We start from the raw sequence: 17183 nt of genomic DNA on the forward strand, positions 1-17183 counted from the left end.
TAGAAATCCTTGCTAGTCAGTGTGCATTCTCTCCAGCTCTCTCTGCCAATGAGAAGATACAGCAAAAGCCAACTTTTTGCTTGCCTGGTATCACATTGTGAATCTGTTTAACCACGTGTTCACCCCCCAGTCTGCAAATGCTTTTCAGATTGAATATCTGTTGGTGAAAATAGTTCAGAGGTGACTGGTTAAATTTTAACCCCTGGAAACTGCTTTCAAAAATCTTTTTTTGCAAATGCTGCATTTTTTAGCCCCCTTTTTCCCATCCCGGGAATTCAGTCTGGGTACAGAGTATCTGGAAGGGGCTTGCAAAAGGTTATGTTCCAAAGCTGAGCGTGTGTTTTTATGAAATGCATGAATAGCTTTGACCACACTGAGGGAAAACACACTCTGTAAAACTTCAGCTATTGCAAGGCAAGCCATGAAGCTGGAAATGTGGTGCTGTCAAGAAAAAAGTTCCTACAGTTTTCCAAGGTGAAATCCTAGCCTTCATCTAACTATACAAAGCTGGTGGCAGATTTCCCAGATTTGAATAGGCCATGATTTCACCTACAGTTGTCATGGACTGCAGGAACTGAATTGGACTGGACAGAGTTAACTCTGATGTCATCCAGGCAGTGGGATTTTTCCCAGTGTTTTCTACATGTAGGTCTAAGAACTTGGTATTGAATTAGAATCTGTCTAGGAGGAGTGCTGGTAATTGCAGAAACAAATCCCAGGGGTTGCCATTTAATCTACAAGTTCAGTTTTGTTTCAATTAGCTGTAAAGTTGGCAATGAGCACAAGTGGGTAACCATGAAATGAAAGCTCCTCCAGTGAACAACTGTGTCCACAAACTCTCCAAATTGCTGACTCTCATTAGAAAGCAAAGGGAGGGGAGAAAATAAAACCACGAACAGTGAGATCCAATTATGGTCTTTCTTCTTTGTTCTTCCACTGTCTGGAAATGGCTAGTTTCTGTTCTAGAAAAGTAGCATGTTCTAGACCTGGGTCTGCAGTCCGTCTGCAGCAATGTCCTCTACTTGGACTGAGAGAAAGTGCTAAGATTTCATTTACATGGGGCAGAGGAGCTCTCCCATTTCTTTGCTCAGGATTTCTGTGCCCACTCAGGCCTAACAACAGATCATGCTGTTCCCATGTGTGGATTAGCTTCAAGACAGAACTCAAGCCAGTTAATATTCTGTCCAGCTTCCTCCAAAGAGCAGAGCCTGCCAATCAAGTACCTACCATCAAGCAGAATTCAGGTAAATACCTCTTAAAAACTAAAAATGCTGCTTCTCTGGCAGCTTTCACCAGACTTTGTTTAAAGAAAATATTATCTTTTCCTGACTTTTTAAATCAAGCATTCAGTCACTCAAGCGAGACTAAATATATCCTCAATTGTTATAGTAACTTTTATTCTCAAAGTTCACTCATGGAGATCTTCATCAGAACATTTCAAAGGACATCCTGCAGATGAGAGGAAAAAGAGGGCACAGAAGTAACTTGTCTGAGGTGACAGAGCAAGCCAGGATCAGAGCTGGAATCAGGATTCCTGACTCCTGTAAAGTTTCTTATCCAGTGAACACAGATCTGTGTTACTACTGTTGAAGAGGATGATAGCTTTTTCATTTGGTAATTCAAAAGGAACAATTGTTCTATTCAGTACTATATAGCAAAAGAATGTATATCTAAAACAGAGCCAAGAGTGTTAATACCTTGTTTCCAACCCACTGGATTCTGATGAAGACATCCTTAGTAATTTCCCTAACAGGAAAAGCAATAAAACCATCCTAATCATCAAAGATGTTGCTATTTACAGTTTCCAGAGCTATCTCCATCATATTATCTTTCCTTTTCCTCCAGACAAGTTCTGGTGGAAGCCATCAAAGCCTTGTGGTGTGAATTGAACCAGAAACCACCAAAGGTGCCGTCGAGTCTAAATTATTCTCTGATTTTATAGGCTAAGGGTCATCTAATCAGCCTCTGTGAGAACTTTCCTGGGCCACAAAATACTTGTTTCAGAACACTAAAGTCTGCAGGGGCAAGGTTTATCTTCAAATAATGCAACTGCCAAAAACTTGGCTAGAAACAGTTCACCACTATGGCTTTTTAAAAGCTTTTTCCAGGACCCTTTGCAACCATAAGCACTTTTATTTTTTAATTTTTTTTAAAATTCCATTTGCAGGCTGTTTACTCAGTGAAAAAGTGGTGGGTGAGCTCATGTCATTCCCATACCAGGTTTTCAGAATGAGAAAGCTGTGTGTTACCTCATGTTCCTGTGGCTTTGACCAAAGCTACAGTCCTGACAGATGTTAGTTCAGAGATCACAGGGTACAGAGTGACTAAAAAAATGTGGTTCAGGGTAGATTTAACATGTAGTATTTCATATATAGTAGTAAGACTTTGGGGCCAAAGAACAAGTGGCAAGAGTTGAAGGAGTGGTAAAAAACAGTGCACCTTTCATGTGCCTTCAGCCATTAATGCAGATAACGCTCAGAGGGAAGTAAAGAAACACAGAGAATTCCCAGAGCTTTGTTTCAATTGATTATAAGCTCTTCTGGCTTCCATGGTATCTTATCTTTACCAGGACAGTAGAGACAACCTAGTGTCTAACACTTTCTCCTTGCTGCATTCCTGTGGAGGAGCTCTGTGATACCCTGCCCATTTTACAAATGAAACACCACGGGGTTGAGGGACAGCCTCAGGGTCATGCAGGGAACTAGTCTTAGAGCAAAGAATTAAACAAAGCCCCCCCAAATCCTCATGAGTGCCTTAACTACCTTTACTTCCCTATCTAGTTTGTTTTAGCACAGAGTAAATTTTAATTGGATGATGAGATAGGCAAAAGCACCTCAGGCACTGCATGAAATGGAGCATGGGCGTCCTTTCAGAAGAGTCTTTCTCTGGTGATAGTTACTTTTTCAGTCCTGTTGACTTCCAAAAGTCCCTGGTGTCAAGGGTGGTTCAGCATTGGCCCTTCTCCATAAGCAGTCTCACTACAGAGAGAACTATTGCAGTAAAAAATGCTTTGGAGAGTAATTTGTGGAACCAGAATCTGGCCCAAGAAAAGAGAAAAAGAGTGTCAGTGCTTGTCAGGGAAACTCATCTGAACACCTCTAGCAATTTAAGGGAAGTCCTACAGACACACCATCAAAGCATTTTGCTGGTTTCCATTAAATAGTTATCACAGATCCTGCTTGCAAGCAGATCCATTTCTTAATATATAAAGCAGTTTAGTCCCAACCATTGTATATTAAAAAAAAAAAAAAAATCCATGTGTTCAGGAGCACTTGCGCAAAGCAATAAATTCTCCTTTGAACTATTAAAATTTTTGTTAGGCAGCATCATAGCAAGAACATCACCTTGTCTTGTGATGGTGGGTTAGTCCCACGAGCCCTCCTATGCTCTTCAGGTCACTATGAGCTAATCAGCCCTCACTAAATAAACCCTATGGCAGTCCTCACCCAGGAACTTCCACACCTCTTTCATAAATGCATTTTTTCCCATGTTATAAGTGTGATAATGCAGGTCAAGCTGTAAATGGGATTCTTGTTTCATTAATCTAATTGGACAGCAAGGTAGATTAAAGGATTAAACTAATAAATGGAGATAACAGACTTTTCAGCTGTTTTGGACTGGCAGAGCAAGTTCATTCTAACATGGTTTAACTCTGTAATCCACATTTTTACCACCTTGTGGCCCTCTGAGGTGATGGTTCTCTGACATCCTGTAATGCTCTGCTAATTCCCATGCCAAAATATTAGCTGCCATCCTTTACCCTCTGTGAGTTCCTGGGTCTGAGCCAAGAATCTGTCAGCATAAGAAAAGCAAAATCAGGTGGTGCAAGCCTGATTACAGTCCATTGCTGTCTCACCCAGGCCTCCCACTGGTCGTTCTCAGCAGACTCACTGCTCTGCCAGATTGTTCTCCTGCCAGTGCATCAGTCGACAGCATTAATAAATGGTTATAAAGATAAGCTCCATCTTATCCTGAAGGTAATAGCAAAGATGCCGGCAAAGAGAAAGAGATGCAAGGGTAGTCTCAGCTTGGGACTTTATTGGTAGAGCAGTGGTAGGCAATACCTCCCTGGGAAGCAATGTTGCTCCACAGTCAGTAAGACTGTGATGTGTGAACTCAGTAAAACCATTCTGTCTATGATTTTTGTCTAATTTTGGTGCCTGCATCCAGTAAATTAAGACTGTCCACACTGCACAACTCCCATTTCCCTCCTGAGGTCTTTGCTACAGCACAAAAGGAAGTCTTGAACAGACCCAAGTACTTTTGTACTATGCCACATCCAATCCAAGTTATTTACATATTATCACATTTAAACAGAATTAGAAAGTCTTCATCCTTTGAGTAGGGTCCCCATGTGTTCAAGTTTCTGAGATGCTTACAGGTTAAAGGCAGGATTCTTGGATTACACCAGCATTCTCACACAGTTCCCTCTAAACCAGGACTATGCTTATCTCTACTGGTGGCTGTCATAAAAGAGTAAATGATGTTGCTTACAATCTGGCTTTTCATCACAAGCTTTTTGGAGTATGGATGAGCTTTTTATAGGACACAAATTTCAGTAAGTTAACCTTAAAATTCCTATAGACCCCCTTCCTCATCCTACCTCCTCTAATTTGTTCTGGATAGAATTAATCTCATCTCCCACAGTGGCCTTTCTCTCCTGTTCCTAGGAGGACCCTTAGGCTCACAGTGCCTTTCCTAACTGAATGTTGATCCTTGTGAAGAAGAATATTTTGGCCTATGGACAAATTTCATCTCGGCTCCTGGGGCAAAGCATGTGCCTTGTAGCATTCTCCCTCTCTGCACAGCCAGTCACCAAGGTTGGGAATGTGAGAGGAAAGCTGGTGTTCCTGCACCACATGATGTACAGCTCCACCTTCACTCTGCTCTTAGCTTGGGCCAGTGGCCAATCCTCCTCCCTGTAAGCCAAATAGTCTTGGATCTGTCTCATTTCTGGGTGGGACCAGATAATGAAGATACCATCCAAGGTGTCATGTCCTAATGCCAGACCACAGGCATAGAGAAAGTCTTAATTTAGTCCAATTGTCTTCACAGAGCTGTCAGACTAGGAATAGCTCTGCTTACAGACAACACATGGGAAGCTCCCTGTGAATCCATACCGGAAATATTTTCCCAGGCAGGACCCATTTCAGCCAAGCCATTTCTAAATGAGTGCCTCAGGAAAAGGCCGTGGTCAAAGGCAAAACCTCCCCTAGCTCATCATAAGACTGGAGAGGTCTAAGCAGTGACAGCAGACTTTTCCTCCCAGCTGGCAGAGACACCACCACAAATTTCTTCCCAGCTTCTGGGTTAGAACAGAACAGGAGCCAGAATATGGTGAATGTGAACTCTCTCTGGTACCTGGGCGGAGAAGACAAATTCCTTTGTCAACTTATCACCACTTGTAGTGGAAATGACCTACTAAACCTCTCTTCCTACTGTCCTCTCCCTGGGTTCTTTCTTTCCTAGGTCTGTTAATGCTTTGTCAAAAGGCAGAAACACAGCTTTGACATAAAAAGCTGCTGTTTACAGTTGACAGAAAGCTTACATTAGATCGGGCCACCTGAACCCCCTCACCCAACATAAACAGAATTTATCAACACTGCTTAAGCCATTAACCCTGACAACTGAGGTTTTCCAGGGAAAGCCCTTATCAAAAGGGGGCTGCAAAAGAAACCCAATGAGAAAAATCCTCATTGCCCCAAATGAACCCAAATAACTTCCATGAGAAGATGTGGATGAGTCTTGTTAGGCTCACTCTAATCCCTTTGACAAGCCAGGGATTCCTTCAGGTTGGAACACAAATCCTCCAGGAATCTGCGTCGTCGACTTCCTTTGCTCTCCATTTGTATGGCAGCTACAATTTTTTAAAGATCATTATCTGATCAAGATGGGATGGAAATGTTTGGAGTTGAGCATCTGAGTCATTAGTGGAGAGGCCCTTCCATATCCAGTGAATTCAATGCAGAGAAAGCTCCCCTTGTGTGCTCCCCACAGGGTTTGTGACTCCTCTCTTGCATGTGCCCAGACACCAATAACGTCCTGGCAAAGCCCTGAGAAAAGGCTGTGTGAGGGACCCCACTTGGACAAGGTCTCCTGAAACTCTTCCCTGTCACCAGTGTTTAGAGCAAAGGGTGAGGCCAAGGGAAGAAGCCTGTAAAGAAAGCTTCACGTGGGCTTTCCAGATGTAATCAGGCTCTTAACTCAAACATTTGGCCCTTGTTTGTAAGGCAGAATGCTTCTGGAAAAAGGCATTTTCCAGGACAGTGCTGACTTTCCATCTCCAAACTGAGACTCTGGAAAAAACTGAGAGTTAGAGACAACAAATAAAGAGTAATAGGAACTTTTTCAAGTTTGTGATGAGTTTTTTATTTTATCCACACAGGATTTTCAAAGTTTCAAGGGAGACAAGATATTTTCACATTTCAAATGCAGAAATATTTTTCCTTTTCATTTTCTCAACTTCTCCTTCTTTTGGGAAGAAAACAAAAGGAAGTGATAGATGATATAGGAGATATTGCAAACAGTTGTTTAAATGTACATAAAATTGCTTTCTGAGCTATAGATCTCACTTGTTTTCCCAAAGGAAAATCTAACACACATCTACCTCCACCTGCTGGAAGGAGATTAAAAACGTTAACAATTAAAATTTTCAGCTTACGGACCAAAGACCTTCTACATACTGTCTGAGGCTTGAGGTGGGAAAAAAATCATAGTGATCCCTCATAGTGAGGGCAAATGTCCCAAATCCACAGTTTCTGGACTTAGCAAGACTTCAGTACATAGTACTAGTAAATGTTGAACACTCTAGGGCAGGGGGAGACTTGCTTTTGTACTGAGTAAATTTTTGATTGACTTTTTTCCATGTTGGATAGATATTTAGGGAACAGTATTAGCCTCACTGAACAGTGGTAGAAATCCAATGGAATTTAGTTCAAGGCAGAAGCAGACCATTGGTATGTGAACTGTGAAGGCAACTGAGCCTTTTCCTCTCTGCAGATGGTAAATCCACAGACATTCAGGACAGAAATATTCTCATTTTAATGTTTTCACTGCTGGCTGCAAAATGCAATATGTTTAAATCACAGAGCAATCTTTTTGATCTAGGTTTGAAAACAAACAAACAAACAAAAAAACCCTTTTGTAGTTTCAAAGAAGATTGGAATTTTCCCACTTTTTTTTTTTTTTAACTTTTATGGCAGTTATAAAGAATATCAGACTGGTCCTGAGGAAAGGATTCTTCATGACAGTATGCTAGCTTGGATTTTGGAAGATTCAGTTTTGGGTCTGTATTTCACCACTGTTTTCCCTTGTGGTGGCAGTGGTGGCTGTAAAGCATTTTGTGAGATCAACGACACTTCTAGCAGAAATGTAATTTTCTCCCAAGCTTTCCACAGGCATTTTAACTAAAGATGCAGAATGGCAAAAAGACATTATCCAGATGATTAAGAAAATAGCCTAAAAAGATATTTGCTAGCACTGTCCATAAAATTAGGATTTTACAACTCTGAGAACATGTTTTCAACCTTCTGAATTTACACATGGCCAGAAAGGCAAGCCAGCTGTATAGGGATATCATTGGATTCTTTTGAGTTTAGGCCTGGTACCTTGACAGTAACCCCAGCAGCAGGAAAATCCAGACTCAAGGGAGAAGTGAGCGGGGCTGGTGGGATAACAGAGCTGCCAAGTATCATTTCCAGATCTTTTCTCTGCTCTCTGTGGATGCACTGCTCCATGAGCATTACCAATGAAATGCTACGTTTTTGCACAAAGCATCCATGTGTTGTCAACGTCTTCTTTCCTTATCCCTGGAGGAGCATGGAAAAACCAATAATCTGAGAGATCCTCCTAAATCCAGGGACTCTCCCACCAGATGGCTGGTCCACAAAGTGAATCATCCAACCACAACTGCTGAGCAATTCTGAAGGCCTGACAAGAGAATGCCGGTATTTTATTGACGCTACATCCAGCCCTGCTGTTCTCTTTCCAATCAGTTAAACATTGCATCTGTCAAAGCTCAGCTTAGGTGACCTTGAGTATCCATTCAAAATTCAAGTTTAAAAATAGTAGACAGAAAATGTGCATACTTTTTTTTCATGCAAGTCTCCAGAGAACCTTCCACAAACCAGAGTGTGTTTTTTATTATGGTTTACATCAACAGGCTGATCTTGGGGACTTCTGTCTATGTGTGTTTCTGTTGCTGATTTTTTTTTTGGAGGGGACGTGTGTGTGTGTGTGTGTGTGTGTGTATGTGTGTGTCTATCGTGGCCCTTGTTTCCTCTGGAGAAAGGAGACAGAAAAACCCACTTGAAAATTTATACACACAGTGTCAGGAGCCCAGTTCATTCATCTGAAGACACTCCTGCTGTGTTGGGTAAAATGCCCAGAAATATTCAGGGCTGAGTTAACCACAATTCTCCACTTCCACGTTGTGCCTGCTGCCATATTTGGAAGCTGTGATTCCTTTGCTCCATGTGGCTGACTCAGAATTTGCATTTGCTTGATACCAGCATTGATTTCCTCTCTTTTTGGGTAGCTGTAATGGATGGAGTGGCCATGAAAAGTTCAGCAGGACAAGTAGTGAGAGTTAGTAAGCTCAGTGGAGCAGTATCAAATGTCAGCCAGTGGCTGCTCAGATGTCAGGGATGCAGATTCAGGTGCTGGAGTCTGGCACACACATGACCCATGGGTTGCAATGCGTTGTTAAAGAAATGAAACCTACCCAAGTTATTCGTATGAACTCTCACATATTGCAATTGGCAGCCTCATGCTGGGTCTGCCCTAATCACCTGCCAGCATAAGTTAAGAATGTGATTTCACATCTAATGATATTTCTACACTGGCAAAAGACTTCGTTGAGGGAGTGGCCTACTTTTCCAATCCTCTCTGCTTCACAGCAAAATTTTCATATAGCCAAGAGCCACAAGACTCAAAATACAACTCTCATGGAACAGAATTGCTTCTCAGCAAGAGACAGTGGCTCCCTTCAAGATACTGGGAAGAGTCTTGAAGTAACCCATCTTTTTCAGACTCAGCTATCCTTCCTGGATCATTTCCTGCCACAGCTAGGAATTTGGATTACCCAGCAGTTCTCACATGTAAAGCCACACTTGGACACTTACAGCCTACAAGGATGTTGAGTCACAGGATGCCATCCTTGTCCTGGGACGGGACTAGTGGAAAACTTTCACCTGTTTTGGGTGGGCAGTGCTTCATTAAGAGTAGAAGGTACAGGACATTCTGAAACTGATGCTGAAGGGAGTTTGCCATCATGGTAAAACCTGTAATAACATCAGAAACATTTTCTGGGCTGGACTATGAGCATGGATGAAATGAAAGCTGTGACTTTGGCTGCCTTTGAAGCACTGGTGCTTGCCGGCAACTACCACATAGCTCTTACAATTTTGTCTGCTTTCAGCACTTCTGAGGGCTTGTGTGTGCTGGTGGGTGCAGGATGCAATGCAGAAAGTCAGAGGTGCTGGGAGAGAGAGGTCACATGTAATTTTTGTTTGCCTTACTGGGACTCTCGGAAGCCTTTGTCCTGGAGAAAAGCTAACTGCTATTGTGATGTGATAGAGGCAGTTCCTGCTCAAGAGCAAGATGAGAGACAACAGCAGATACAGCTGATGAAATAAACTTTCTTTGTTGCCTCATCATAAGTGGCACCAGCCTCAGTCTGTCAGTTTGTTATCAAGCCTTTTTCATGCATTGCAGTTTTGAAGGAAAGCAACAAGTTGCCTCTATGGCTTCTTGCCCTCCCTAGGGCAATTCCTCCCTAGGAATGCCCTCCCTAGCATGATGGCAACACACTGAAAACCTGTGTCAATGGAAATCCTGTGCCACTGAATATGAGGAAGGGTGCAGATGGGATGTTAAAAGTCAGAAAACTGTCTAAAGTTAACACAACAAAGGAGGGCCCTAAGTGAACACAAAGAGAAGGGCTACATTTAAAAAGTATATGCTAAGAGAACAGTTGTGTCTGTCAGACTGCTGTCCATAGGGCTGGTAGTTCTCTTTCATTCTAGGACAAGTTTGAAGGCTGAGTTTCAAGTCATGTTTCTCCTGTACCTTTTAGTACCACAAACAATGCATACATTGCACTCTTCACCCAAGTGTCTTCCCCACAACATCCATTCCATTTAGTAAAATTATTGCCATGGTAATCAGTATCCAGATCCCATTCTGGGTCTCAAAATAAATGGGAAATACATGTCATAACATCTTCAGGCTCATACAGGAATAGAAAGAACCTCTGGGAAAGAAATCCTGAAACAAAGGGAAAAGCAACATTTTATGACTCTTGGCAGAGAAATTTCCAACTGTACAATAGTCTGTATCCCAGTGTGATAAAGAAGAGAGCAAGAGACAAGGAAAATGGCTAGTGTGTCACAAACACAGAAAACCTTCTGGAGCAGATTGTCTTGAAAGCTTCTCACAGCATTTTGCACAAGCCTCAAAACTCTCAGCTGCTCTGTCACATTCATGTCATAAATGTAAAATATAAAACATAAAATATAAAATATATAAAATATAAAATATATAAAATATAAAGCATTAAACCTTTTTGTTTTAACTAATTAATATGTTTTTTCATCCCACACTTAAATAAGCTTAACCAGCCATCTTGTAGTGTGTGATAAAATTCAGGCTCTGCTATCCTGTGCAGATGCAAATGTTTGCAGCCATGTTGATGGATGTCCCTCCAGATAGTTTTCAAGAGCAGTGTCTAGACCTGAAGGGTGAGCACAGTGCACTTCTGACTCTGTCAGAGTAATTGCAGCATTTCATAGAGACTCTCTTGTCTCTTCAAGGCAACAGCAGGACAGTTAGCAAATATCCTTTCTTCTGTAACTCTGCACAGGGCTTTAGATCAAAGGTTGTATAGGGGAAAAAAGGTTGTATAGGAAAAGGGAGGAAAATGTCTGAAAGCTGATGGGAACTGCCTCTACCATTCAGTTGTCAAATTTCCAGCTCTTTGTCACACTTTGTCTTTGCATTTATGTCTGTTTAATGAATTCTTTCTATTTCTTTTTGCTATTTCTGTGCTGCTTCAGATGATGAGCACAAGGCTAAGCTGAGTCATTGACAGCTAACAGAAGAAATTATATTTTCATCAATATCTATAGAGTCCATAAAGCATAAAATTTCAATGTTTTTTGAGAAGTCAGGAGTTCCAAAGAATTTGCACTGCAGATCCTTCCAAACTTGAGCATGTGGATCTGTATCATTTATTAGAAAAGATTTGAAATACCATAAAGAAATAGCTCTTCCTGAGAGGGAAACTTTGTCCTCCTGCAAAGAGCAAAGACAAAGCATACCACATTGGCAGTCCTGTAATGGTTTAAGAATTCAACTTCAATAGCAGATAAATGTCTCAGTTCTTCTGAAAAATATTGCTGAACTCAGAAAGAAACAGACCTTTTCAGAGTGTAGTTTATTCCACCCAAAATTGCTCAGGGAAGTCACTGCTATACGTGCTCATTTCACCTTGTGGAAAAAGTGCAAATAAGTATCTTTCATTTTTGGTATTTTACTCCATAGCTCTCTGCAGCTGATTCTCAGTGTTTGTCAACATTAAATATTTAAATGCAATACAGCTTTTTAAATGAAGAGAGCAAAAAAGTTGTTATGGCAGCCTGACTACTGAGCGATTACAGTCTTTGTTTCAATCCTTAAAAAAAAATTAAAATTGGGACATTCATCAAATGACATTCATCACAAAAGAATGAAGTTTATATATGAAGATTTACACACCCTAATCTCAGCCAGCCATATTCTGATTCTGCAGTAGATGTAGCTTCCTAGCTTTGAAATCAAAGCAATTTCTCCACTGTAATTAGGGGCAACTGGGAAGAGTGGTTGTCCTTGGTGGTTTATGCAGCAGTCTTGAGTCCTTGTCTTTCTGTTCCCTGTGAATTCTGGATGGTCATCAATAGGATGGAGGTGTCTGAGTGTCACCTGAGCTTCCCCACTTGTAGCAGTCTTTAGAAACCAACATATCTGTGCCATTTAAGCCAGTCATCAGTCTTGCCCCAAAGACTGATGAGCAAAATACTCTCACAGTTTCTCTCATCATAATATATTTACCAACGTAGTCTTCGTAGCTGATTTGCTGTCATGCATAAACTGCACAGGGAAGATCTATGGACAAAAGACCTGCTTTTTAAAGTCATTCCCTGTAAGGGGAAGCCTGGTGATCCTTTCCAAACAGCAGCTGGGAAAGCGGGGCCAGAAAATGGCTGTCATGTTCCTGCTAGCTGAGAGCAGGGCTTGTCCTCTGACTCCTTAATTCCAGGCTGCCAGAGTAATACTACAGAGAAATGTCTTATTCCAGAAGCTGTTCGTGCATTTAATGAGAAGCAACCACAGTCCCAGTAGCCAGCACTGCCTTCCTTAAGGTGATACCCTGGCAGGTTTCCCACGGTAGTTCAGTAGCTTGGCAATTTCTTTTCTAAATTTACAAGCAATCTCCTGTTACATAGTGGGGCCAGCTTCTGGGATATCAAGTGGTTTTTCAGGTGTTGTATTACAGGGGGCTGGAAGCTTTTATTCACCAGGCGATGTACGCAACCAGTGTGTGTTCAGATGACTGTGTCTCCAGTGTTTCTGCTCTAATTCATTGCTGAGCTTTGTATCTTCCCTTGTCCCTTTCTCTACTTCTGGTTCCCACCAATGAGAAAATTAAAACTGTATGGGGAAGAAAAAGTCTTAGCTCAAAGAAGTGATGTCTCACTTAATTACAAGTCCAATGAGCACCTCAAAGGGAGAGTGTTGCAGAAGGTTTTAAAACTGGTGGAACATCCAAGCTCCAATTTATGACAAGAAAACTCAAAGTGTAAATGTAGTTCACAGGACTGCAGATCAGTGACTGGTCCAGGGTGATGAAGAGATTCTGGCTCTAAAATGTTTAGGATTGTTCTTGTGTTGTTAGTATCTGTCTAACTGCTTAGTTGAATTAAGCAAAACATCTGAAAATGATCAGTCCCCCCCTGTAAACGTCACTGTTTCATAAAAGAAGACTCTGACTTACCAAAGATTATAATATATACACATGTGTTTTATCTCTGCAAGATGTTTTCAAGAGGTTGAATAAGCCAGTCTATGTGCTGACATGAACTGTAAGCAGAAGATCAGCTTGAAATATTAGGCCAATAATATGGATAATATACATCCAGTTGCACTGCAATCCATCTCACTAGGTTACTCGGGTTGTGGTTTTGCCAACTGAAGTTAAAGTGCAACATCTGGGATAATCCCACATTTCACATGTTCTTGCTTTGTTTTCTCAGTGCTTTGGAGTTATTTGTAACCCCAAACATTGACAAAGCCCCACCACCACTGTCTTTGAGAGGAAGACATTAACTGGGCTTTTTCCCAACTTGGTCATTCCAGTGCTATCTAAGGGTCAAGAACAGCTGCAGAAAGCTCTCCCTCAAGCTCTGTCTCTACACGGGTGGCAGATTCCTCTGAGAGGGTCAGTGGCTACTCAAAGTGTACTTTGTATTTACCAAGTCATTGTTTAGAAGAAGACAATTTCTTTCAAAAGGCAGATTGCTTTAAGACCTGTCAGGATTCCACTCCCCAGGTGCAGCTCACCATTTCTATTGTCCTGCTTTCGTCCTGTTACAATCATGAATCACGCAGGGTGAATTCTGTGCCCCCACACTATCCTCATTCCAGTTTATAGGAAAGATCAGATAAATCAGTATAGACTGGACTTCATTCTTGGAAACTCTTGAAGATAAGCCTAATTGTGCACTATGTTTTTTTTCACATGAGTTCATGATAGCAAGCCTGTGAAATAGTTCATGACCTGGCATCCACATTCAGTATATCTATGGTACTGAGAAAAATGAAGTGTTATACCCATGACCTCTAACATGGTAGATAATTCAGATAAAACTTGTAGTGAGCAGAAAAATCTCATTTGTCATAATTCTGGCACAGACTCCATAGCAGCAGAGAGGCTGATGGGTACAACATGAGCACATTTAAAATCTAATAAATCGTAGCAAGGAAATAGTTGAGTCATGTGTAATTCCACACCACCCCCCCCTCCCACTCGACTTTACTGTCAGGAACAGTCTTTATTTCTTAAGCATATCTTATTAATGTGATGCTCAGCCACCAGTTGCAGAAGGAATTTTTAGTTTGACCAGAAAAGCAGAGAGCATTTTAGCATCTTTCCTTGGGTTGCCACTGCTCAAGGTTTCCAGTTACTCTTGTTTTCTAGTAAAGCTCCCTACAGAACTGGACAAGGTATTTTTGACAGAACTATAGGCTATTTACAGCCACTTAATGGTTGTTGGTTTGCAATCAACACTGAGCTGATTGAATTAAAGGTATGACTATTCCCCTAATGGATTTAATGTAAAGCTTGTGTGGACAGGTTTACATAAATAAATTTCTGGCAATGCCAATCTTTAGTGGGTAGGAAAAGGTATCAGATCAGCAAAAGTAATTTTTAATTTAACCAAGTACTCATTACAGGTGATTTTCTGCTAATTTAAAAAGTCAGATTAAGAATTTGAAAGCCTAAGGGGTTCCTGTGTGGACAGGTTTCATTCAAGGCAGGGAGGAAGCATTAACTGCTGGACAATCCACAAAACCATTTGCTTCCTAAGGTCACCTCAAAGCAGAGATTTGGAACAACCAAGACACTTTCTACCATCATCAGTGTGAAATATTAATTTCATTTAATTCCACTGATCCTTCTGTTAAGATTTATGCCCTGAATGTTTTGAAACACATACAGAGCAGCTCCTGGGAAAGTCACTCCACAATAACTCAACAAGCTTCTCCAACTTCTCAGTCTTTTGCTGGATTGTTTGTCCACAGCGAGCTTTGACAGTCAAACTGAGAGGGAGTGTCTCCTCAGCTTGGACTATATAATCTGTTCTTAGTGAGCATCTTTAGATCCTTCCCTTGCTGAGACAATTGTATTTCAATATTTTACATTAACAGACCAGGAAGCAAAACAGGCCTCACACCTTTCCTGGTGTTGCTGGCAAGTCCATCTGCAATTTCATGAAAAGATATTGTACTTGAAGGAGTTTCCTAGGTCAGTTTTAGAAATTCAAGTGAAGCTACAGATTGAATCTTACTAGCTTCATAACTCAGTGAAGAGTTACCACTGATGCAAATTGTGTTACTGCAGGAGCAGAAGGACTTGTCCAGCATCGAGTCTTTATTGTATGATGCTTCATGTACCACAGCTGACCCCAGACCCTGAGCAGCCACTGTTTGTTGGGCACCTGGATAGTGTGGGACATTGCCTGGGTCAGCCCAAGCATGGGAAGAGAACAAATCTGTCCATAGCCACAAACAAGGCCAGTTACAGAAGAAAGGTTTGAACTGTAACTCACTGAATTCCCACCTCAGTAGAACAGGATTGATGCTGCCACTCCCAAGCATCGTGCAACAGCATGAACCATTTGTGACCTATCACAGGCAGACAGGGATAAGGAATAAGCACAGAAGGGACTCCTCAATAGTAAAACTGACCTAAGATAAAACATGTTAAAAGGATGTGTGCTATTGGTGTTGGTATGTCTCAGCGCTTTTGTCATCCTTGGATTGGTTGGCAAGAGGAACCATCTTTCCTCTGAACACAGTAATATTTGGGAGTCCTGTATAGCCATGAAGGAGACATCAGTGTTACTGATGAAAGTAAAATAAGATCATAATTATTTGTATGGGTGCAGTTTGCATGTAGCAGTTGCTAAAGAAGCTCCATTTCCAATGGCACTGGTGGATCAGGGAGAACCCTAAGCCTGTCCATCTGTCTATCACTCAGAATTAATGGTAATACAGACAGCATGGGCTGGGCAATTCTTTCCCCTCAGTCCCTTACAGCAGAGGTCACTTTTTTTTGTTAATAGCTGTAGATAGATTTCTCTTCCCTGAATTTGTCCAGTCCCTTTCTGTACCTGTCTGTGTTTATGTCAGATTCCTTCTACTCCAGTCTGGGCTTCTGTCCTGTCCCCGATGAATTTTCTGGTGCTGCATCACCCTCCTCTTCTGCAGGAACACAGAATTTGCTTTCCATGAGCTGCCACAATGGCATAAACCTTGAAGGAAAAAAAACCACGATTTTTAAAAAGGGAGGAGGAAGAGTAAGAAACTTGAACTGGAGAAGCAATGATATGATTTAACAACCAGCAGCTTTTCCCTATTTGGTGTCCCAAAAATTTTAGTAGTAGATGAAAACCACAGCATGCAGGTGATCAAACAGAGTACTTTGCCTCCTAAATCAGTGTAGGGAAGAAGGACTAGCTGGCATTTGTCACGCCCGCCAATTTGGTTGAAGTGGAATTTGAACCACGCTGCTGGAGATATTGGACAGTTTTCTTTCATCTGGTTGTGGGTCGTGTCACATGGTCACCATATGTGTTGTTCCCCAGCACGCACACACACACCTCTCACTCTGCACAGCTGTAAAAACAAACATCAGCTGCCTTTTTTCAGTCCAGGAGAGTTTCAGCTCTGGAAGCAGTGGAAACCCCTTTTCTAACTGGATTTCACATTGCAGATTATCTTTAATCTAATTCATCTCTGACTGATACACTTTTTGGAAGCCTGTGACCCATCTGCAGAGTTTGCTAGATGGAAACTTCTGTCAGCTGTGCTGAAACCGCTTTCTCTGCTGGGCTGTAATAACAAGGAAAATCCTGTAATGATCTTCCTCAACTATTGAAGGGCTTTGTTGTGGTCATGAAGAAATCTGAATTTATAGCAAGAGCCATAGGTTGTATACAAGGAATAGATTTTACTGGATCTATTGAAGTCATGCATATTAAATTGGGCTCTACTTATTTCTTCTAGAAATGAATACCAGAAAAATAAGTTTTTGTTGTTGCTGTTTTTAAAGTAGTGCTTAGCCTTAGGATTGCACCAAAAACCCAGAAAGCCCAAGGCAAAATTTTCTATCACAATACAAAGAAATGGAGATCTTTCTAATCCCTCAGAAAGAGGAGCCAGTCACAGACTGCTGTCTTGTCCTAGTATCTCTAGGAAAGGGATCAGTGCCACAGTACAGCACTGAGAGAAGGGATGGAATTTGGGAGAATGTTGTTCTGATTCAGACCACTGTGGGATGTAAAAGGCAACAAATGTTTTGGGGGCTTTTTTTTTTTTTTCTGAGGGTACAGCCAGCTACCCAAAAAAGAAACCTGACACAAAAA

General features: G+C 41.4%; 1 long non-coding RNA gene across 1 annotated transcript; it reads right to left on the reverse strand.

Annotated features, from left to right (window-relative positions):
- Positions 1 to 7182: 7182 nt before the first annotated feature.
- LOC137478987 (uncharacterized) lies at positions 7183 to 9568 on the reverse strand. The gene is made up of 3 exons (XR_011001928.1): positions 9401 to 9568; positions 9123 to 9281; positions 7183 to 7929 (listed from the first exon to the last, which is right to left on the reverse strand). It is a non-coding gene; the product is annotated as an uncharacterized lncRNA (long non-coding RNA).
- Positions 9569 to 17183: the final 7615 nt, after the last annotated feature.

This window comes from Anomalospiza imberbis, chromosome 9 (genome assembly GCF_031753505.1).
Source record: "Anomalospiza imberbis isolate Cuckoo-Finch-1a 21T00152 chromosome 9, ASM3175350v1, whole genome shotgun sequence".
NCBI classification, from domain to species: Eukaryota; Metazoa; Chordata; class Aves; order Passeriformes; family Viduidae; genus Anomalospiza; species Anomalospiza imberbis.